At 40.5% G+C, this 5973-nt stretch overlaps 1 pseudogene; it reads right to left on the reverse strand.

The window, feature by feature from the left end:
• Nucleotides 1-877: 877 nt before the first annotated feature.
• LOC141109872 (dnaJ homolog subfamily A member 2 pseudogene) lies at nucleotides 878-2107 on the reverse strand (annotated as a pseudogene).
• Nucleotides 2108-5973: the final 3866 nt, after the last annotated feature.

Consider the following 5973-nt stretch of genomic DNA (forward strand, 5'->3'; position numbering starts at 1 on the left):
GATGGTATCAGACCCCAGTTAAAATCCACTCTATTTTTCCCACAGTGTCACTCATAGGTTGTCATTCACCTGATACATTTCTTCATCTCTTCTGGGAATGCTCACAGGTGACTCTGATTTGGAGAAAGCTGGACATCTTTGCCTCCAAAATAGCATGTGCCCAGCTCTCTCTTACCCCATCTCATTGTTTATTACTTTCTCCAATCACAGAGGTCACAAAGCTACAGATGAAACTAATTCACACAATTTGTGTTGCCATCCATTGGGTAATCACCATACACTGCAAAACTCAATATATACATCTCTCCCAAATCAATCTCCCAACTCCATAAGCAAGGTAGAAAAAATATTTAATACCCTTTACCATACTATGCTCTACTATGATAAGAAATTGACCCCATGGTTCAATCATTACGCAATCTTTGAAGGTTCCTCATAAATTACTCAGATCTCCATCTTTACTCTCATGTCGATATTGATGTTCATTTATTCTCCACTCTATAACATAGATATCACTGACACCATTGATCCCTTTTCACATTGTCTTTTTTGTTATGACTATTTTTGTATAGTCATTGCCATGTTTTACAATTTCTGATATAATTTTATACTACGATGTTATGCTGATATTGCAATGTGTTATTCTTTTTGTACCACCTTTTGCAGTTTTTTTTTGACCGTACATACTGTTTTATTAACCACTCACTTAAACAAAAAAAGGAGAAAAAACGGCAGAAAATGTCCAGGTAACATTGTGATCGCCACCAGTCTGAACAAAATAAAATCAACAAGCTGTTGATTTTATTAGCTCAGTAGCTCATGTAAGTGCAGCCAAAAAATACACAGCTTTATCGAGGGGGGAAAAAAAAAAACTTTTTTATTGTGCAACTTTGTAGAGAAAGGTTTGCTGATGCGCACACTGTACTTCAGGCCCATTTTGGCTGCTTTCTTCATCTGAACTATCATTGCAGGCCTCTAGCCTCTGCCAACTTCCTGAGCCACGGATGCTGTCAAATTCTTGAAGGTCTACTTCCTCTGCTTCTGAGGCGATTGTGGAGGATTTGGGTCTGACAGGTAGGAGGTCTTCAAGTTCTGTTAGTTTCTGTGGGTTGATGCAGTTGTTTTCTGGGAACTGGACATCAAATTTAATAAACAGATCTCGTTTTTCAAGAGGATTGCGATATTGTGGCATGCCTTCCCCTCTGACAACACGTACAGAGCCAGGCTCAATCACTTTTCCAGGAGGATATTTGACAACAATCTGATGGCTATCAGGGTGCTTGAAACCACAAAATGCTTCAACCAGACCGGTCTTGTGTGGCATATGCAGGTAATTTCCCTCTCGTTGAAAGCTCTCATGTTCATCTCTTGTAGCACCAGCACAATGTCTCCAGGCTCCACTCCTGAGGCCTAGTCTGCCTCTCCAGCGAATGTGATTCTCTGTCCATGTTTCATGCCTTTGTCCACATGAACCTCTAGGATTTTCACTTCTTTGATGACTTTTTTTGCCTTCACATTTTTTACAGAAAACTTTTTCATTAATTACTTCCCCTTCCCCATTGCAGTAAGAACAGACAGACTGCATCTGCTGCACCATCCCTGGAGCCAGCTGTCTGATCATTATACGCACACCTCTGCCTCTGCAGGCTGTACATTTCTGAACTGCTCCACTCTTACCACCTTGTCTGCTACAGGAACTACACAGCACATTCTTGCTTAGCTGAAGTTTAGTTGTCTTCTAAAGTTACTTTGAGTGGGTGCATCATGTCCTCTCCTCTCCTTCTACCATTGCAACTTCGGCTCTGTCCACCCATAAACCCAAAGAGGCTCCCGCCAAAGATATGTAAAAAGATGTCATCCATGCCGCCACCTCCACTCCCTTCCTGCAGTCCCTACTCTCTATACTGGTCGTACAGTTCTTTCTTCTCTGGGTTGGACAAGACTTCATAAGCAAAGCTTATCTCTTTAACTTTTCTCCAGCATTTGGGTTCTTATCTGGATTATATTCCTTGGCCAGCTTGCGATAAGCCTTCTTCAGCTCGTTCTTGGTGGTGCCGGGCTGCAGCCCGAGCAGGTCATATAGTTTGATGTTGGCGACGTTAGCCATGCCCAGGGGGGAAGGGGAGCGAGCTGTGCTGTTCCTAGGTTATGGCAGGGGGGTTGGGAAGAAGGCCTTTTGAAATTTTCTAATAAAAAAGTTTGTAAACAAAAAAAATATTTTGGTAAAAGTTTATTGAAAGCGAGAATGAATTTTATTAATAAATACTTGTGTATAGTATAAAGAGAAGCTAATTTGCTATGTGACTATGATTGCACCAATTCAAGGTTTATGTCCCCTCCTACCCATCCCAAGAATGGGAGCGAGTGAGGACCTTTTCTGGTTAGGGTTTTTTTTTTTTCTTCAATAATTTTTATTAGAATTATCAATGTTGATACAAATTTGGTCAGTACAAAAATAACAAGCGTATCAGTACTATAGGTAAAAGGGAACAACAGGTGCGTGACATACTAATAAGAGTCTTTGCAAACGCTAATTCACCTCAAATAACACATCAGATAGCATATTGTGTGAAACAATTATCCATGACTAAAAAAAAAAACGAAAAAAAACACCAGAGATGTCAGGTCCCACTACGATGATGGAGTTGGAGTAATAAGCCTACGAATTCAATCAACCTAATAAGGCCAAACTAGCAAAATATTGAAACAGTGTGGTGTGTTAGAGAAAAGATAGACCACCAGCCCTGGGACTTGAAAGGGAGCCAGGATTAGGAGAGGCGTCCACAACCACCCCGAAAAGGGATCATGCTGTGGGTATGGAGCCGCCCCCCTTCCCCTGGACCCCGGGTCTCAGGTTAAATCACCCTAACAGGGTGTATCCTATAACGCAAACCTAAGTTGGTAGCTTGTAAACTTAGAACTAAAACTATATATGGTCAAGTGACCATTCAAACACAGGTGAGGATGGGACTGTATGGAGGGAGGTCTAAGAGGATCAGAATACCTGGTCTCCGAAGAGCCCAAATAGCATAGCGGTAACTCCCCCCGCCACTACAATGCATTACTTATACCGTCTCAGGATAATCACTTATTTATTTAACATGTCCTGTTTGGTTTAAAGATAAAGACGAAAGGAAAGTAAGGGGACAGAAAGAGGCAGGAAGAGAGAGGGGAGAAACAGGAAAGTCTGGGAGAGAACGTACCCCCAGAGTCACTCAGAGCGCAGGCAGGTCAGGATAACTAACGCCAGGATACAGGGGGATATTACAGAACTTGGCCCAGGGTTCCCAGGTAAGTTCGAAGAACTGTGCTTTGTCTTGTATTATACTGACTATCTGTTCCTGGGACATAATCCAGGAAATTTTATGCTTCACCGCAGTAAAAGGGACCCTATGCTTTTTCCAGCAGGCTGCTATTGTAATTTTAGTGCCAAGTAACATAAAAAAGATCAGTTTTTGGGTATATTTATCCACCTTATCTATCTTCTGATTCAACAGAGCAATCTCAGGAGATTGAGGAATCGGGAGGGTTGTTACTTTTCGAATCACTGAAAAGACTTTGTTCCACAAACTCCTGATTCTTGGGCAAGTCCACCATATATGGTACATTGTACCTACATGGTTACATCTTCGGAAACACAGCGGGGAAGCATCCGGATACATCTTCGCAAGGAGAGAGGGGACCCTGTACCACCGGGTTAGTATCTTGAGGCTAGCTTCAATCAGGGAAATATTTAAAATGCCATTGAAGGAGCGTTGAAAGCAGGAAAACCAGTTATCCTTTTCCCAGGAAATATCAAGGTCCTTTTCCCAGGAGATGGCATAGGGAGGTTTGGATGTCACCGAGGCTAGAGCAGCATAAATGATGGATATCCCCCCTCTGTGATCCGTGACACCTGCACACCATGATTCATAACTAGTGATCTTAGGAGGGTCTGGTTTATTTGGCCAGATGGATTTAAGAAAATGTTGTATTTGCAGGAACCGAAAATGTTCCGCGGTGGGCATCTCAAGTTTACTAGTGCAGAAGGCAAGAGATAAAGGACCTGTAGATGTGAAGTAGTTGCCTATTCTGAGTAAGCCTTTATTTAACCACCAACTGAAAGCTAGGATGTTCATTCCCGGCGGAAAATCAGGGTTATGAAATAAATGCGTCAGGGGCTTAAGGTCAGAGATCAGGGAGGGATTTTTATGTAATCGGTCGCATAAAGCTAGTGAGTGGGAAAGAGTGGGGGCTAAAATGGGCGGTCTCCGCTTAGTAGGAGACCAGATCTGGTTAGGGTTTTCTCCTTTTTGTTTGAACATCATGTGGTCAATATTTAAATTATTTTATTGTACATTAAAATGTATATATATATATATATATATATATATATATATATATATATATATGCCTTGAAAAAGTATTCACACCCCTTGACATTTTTCACATTTTGTCATGTTACAACCAAAAACATAAATGTATTTTATGATTTTATGTGATAGAACCAACACCAAGTGGCACATAATTTGAAGTGGAAGGAAAATGATAAATGGTTTTCAATTTTTTTTACAAATAAATATGTGAAAACTGTGGCGTGCATTTGTATTCAGCCCCTTTTACTCTGATACCCCCAACTAAAATCTAGTGGAACCAATTGCCTTCACCTAGTCACCTAATTAGTATATAGAGTCCACCTGTGTGTAATTTAAGATCAATATAAATACAGCTGTTCTGTGAAGCCCACAAAAGTTTGTTAGAGAACCTTAGTGAACAAACAGCATCATGAGGGCCAAGGAACACACCAGACCAGTCAGGGAACTTGGAACATTTCAGGGAGCACTGTTCAATTCAACATCCGAAAATGGAAAGATTATGGCAAAACTGCAAACCTACCAAGACATGGCCGTCCACCTAAACTGACAGGCTGGGCATGGAGAGAATTAATCAGAGAAGCAGCCAAGAGGCCCATGGTAACTCTGGAGGAGCTGCAGAGATTCACAGCTCAGGTGGGAGAATCTGTCCACAGGACAACTATTAGTCGTGCCCTCCACAAATCTGGCCTTTATGGAAGAGTGGCAAGAAGAAAGCCATTGCTAAAAGAAAGCCATGAGAAGTCCCATTCACAGTTTGCAAGAAGATATTGTGGGGGACACAGCAAACATGTGGAAGAAGGTGCTCAGGTCAGACGAGACCAAAATTTTAAATATTCAAAAAAAAATTGACAAAAAATTAAAAATAGATAAAACAGTTGGTGGGAGGTTGCCAATGGGCCTATTGTAATCCTGAAGCCACCTTTAAAATAAATGAGCCCTGAGATATCGACCCCCTCACAAGTGAGTAAGCACCATAAAGTCTCATTGACAAAAAAATTACTAAAACAGAAAACACACATCGCTTTTGACAAAGTCCTTTATTAAAAATAAAAAAAAAGCCCACAGTTTAACTTCATTGTCAATCCTATGGTCAAGCAATGTAGATCCACGTTAATCATAATGAACGACTCTTGCCAACCCCCCGAAAAAAAACATGTCAACACAATGCGTTTCCAACCGAATTTCCCGGTCCTGTAGATGGATGTAAACAAATGAGTGGGAGATTATAGGTGACATCATTAGCCAAATGTGGTCATGACATTATTTGATCAATGATGCGGATGTTGTTTCTTTTGTATTAAGATATTTTTCTATGGTATATATATACAAATTTTTTTTTTTTTTTTTTTTTATTTCTGTGTTTGACGAATCAACAAACTATGCTGGCTGCTTACCAAATTTATATCTATTTCAGTTATCGCAGATATCTGTTTATATTTATGGTATATATATGTTTGTCAGAAAGAAACGTTTTAAATTAATATTTCTGGAAGAAAAAAAAAAATACAGTCCTATGCCTAAATTCCCCCCTTGTCTCAATACAAAAAGAAAAAAGATTGCCTACCCTTCTACAATGCAGAAAAATTATATGGCCTGGGGGAAGAGCAGGCAGCAGCAA

This window comes from Aquarana catesbeiana, linkage group LG10, assembly GCF_042186555.1.
Source record: "Aquarana catesbeiana isolate 2022-GZ linkage group LG10, ASM4218655v1, whole genome shotgun sequence".
NCBI classification, from domain to species: Eukaryota; Metazoa; Chordata; class Amphibia; order Anura; family Ranidae; genus Aquarana; species Aquarana catesbeiana.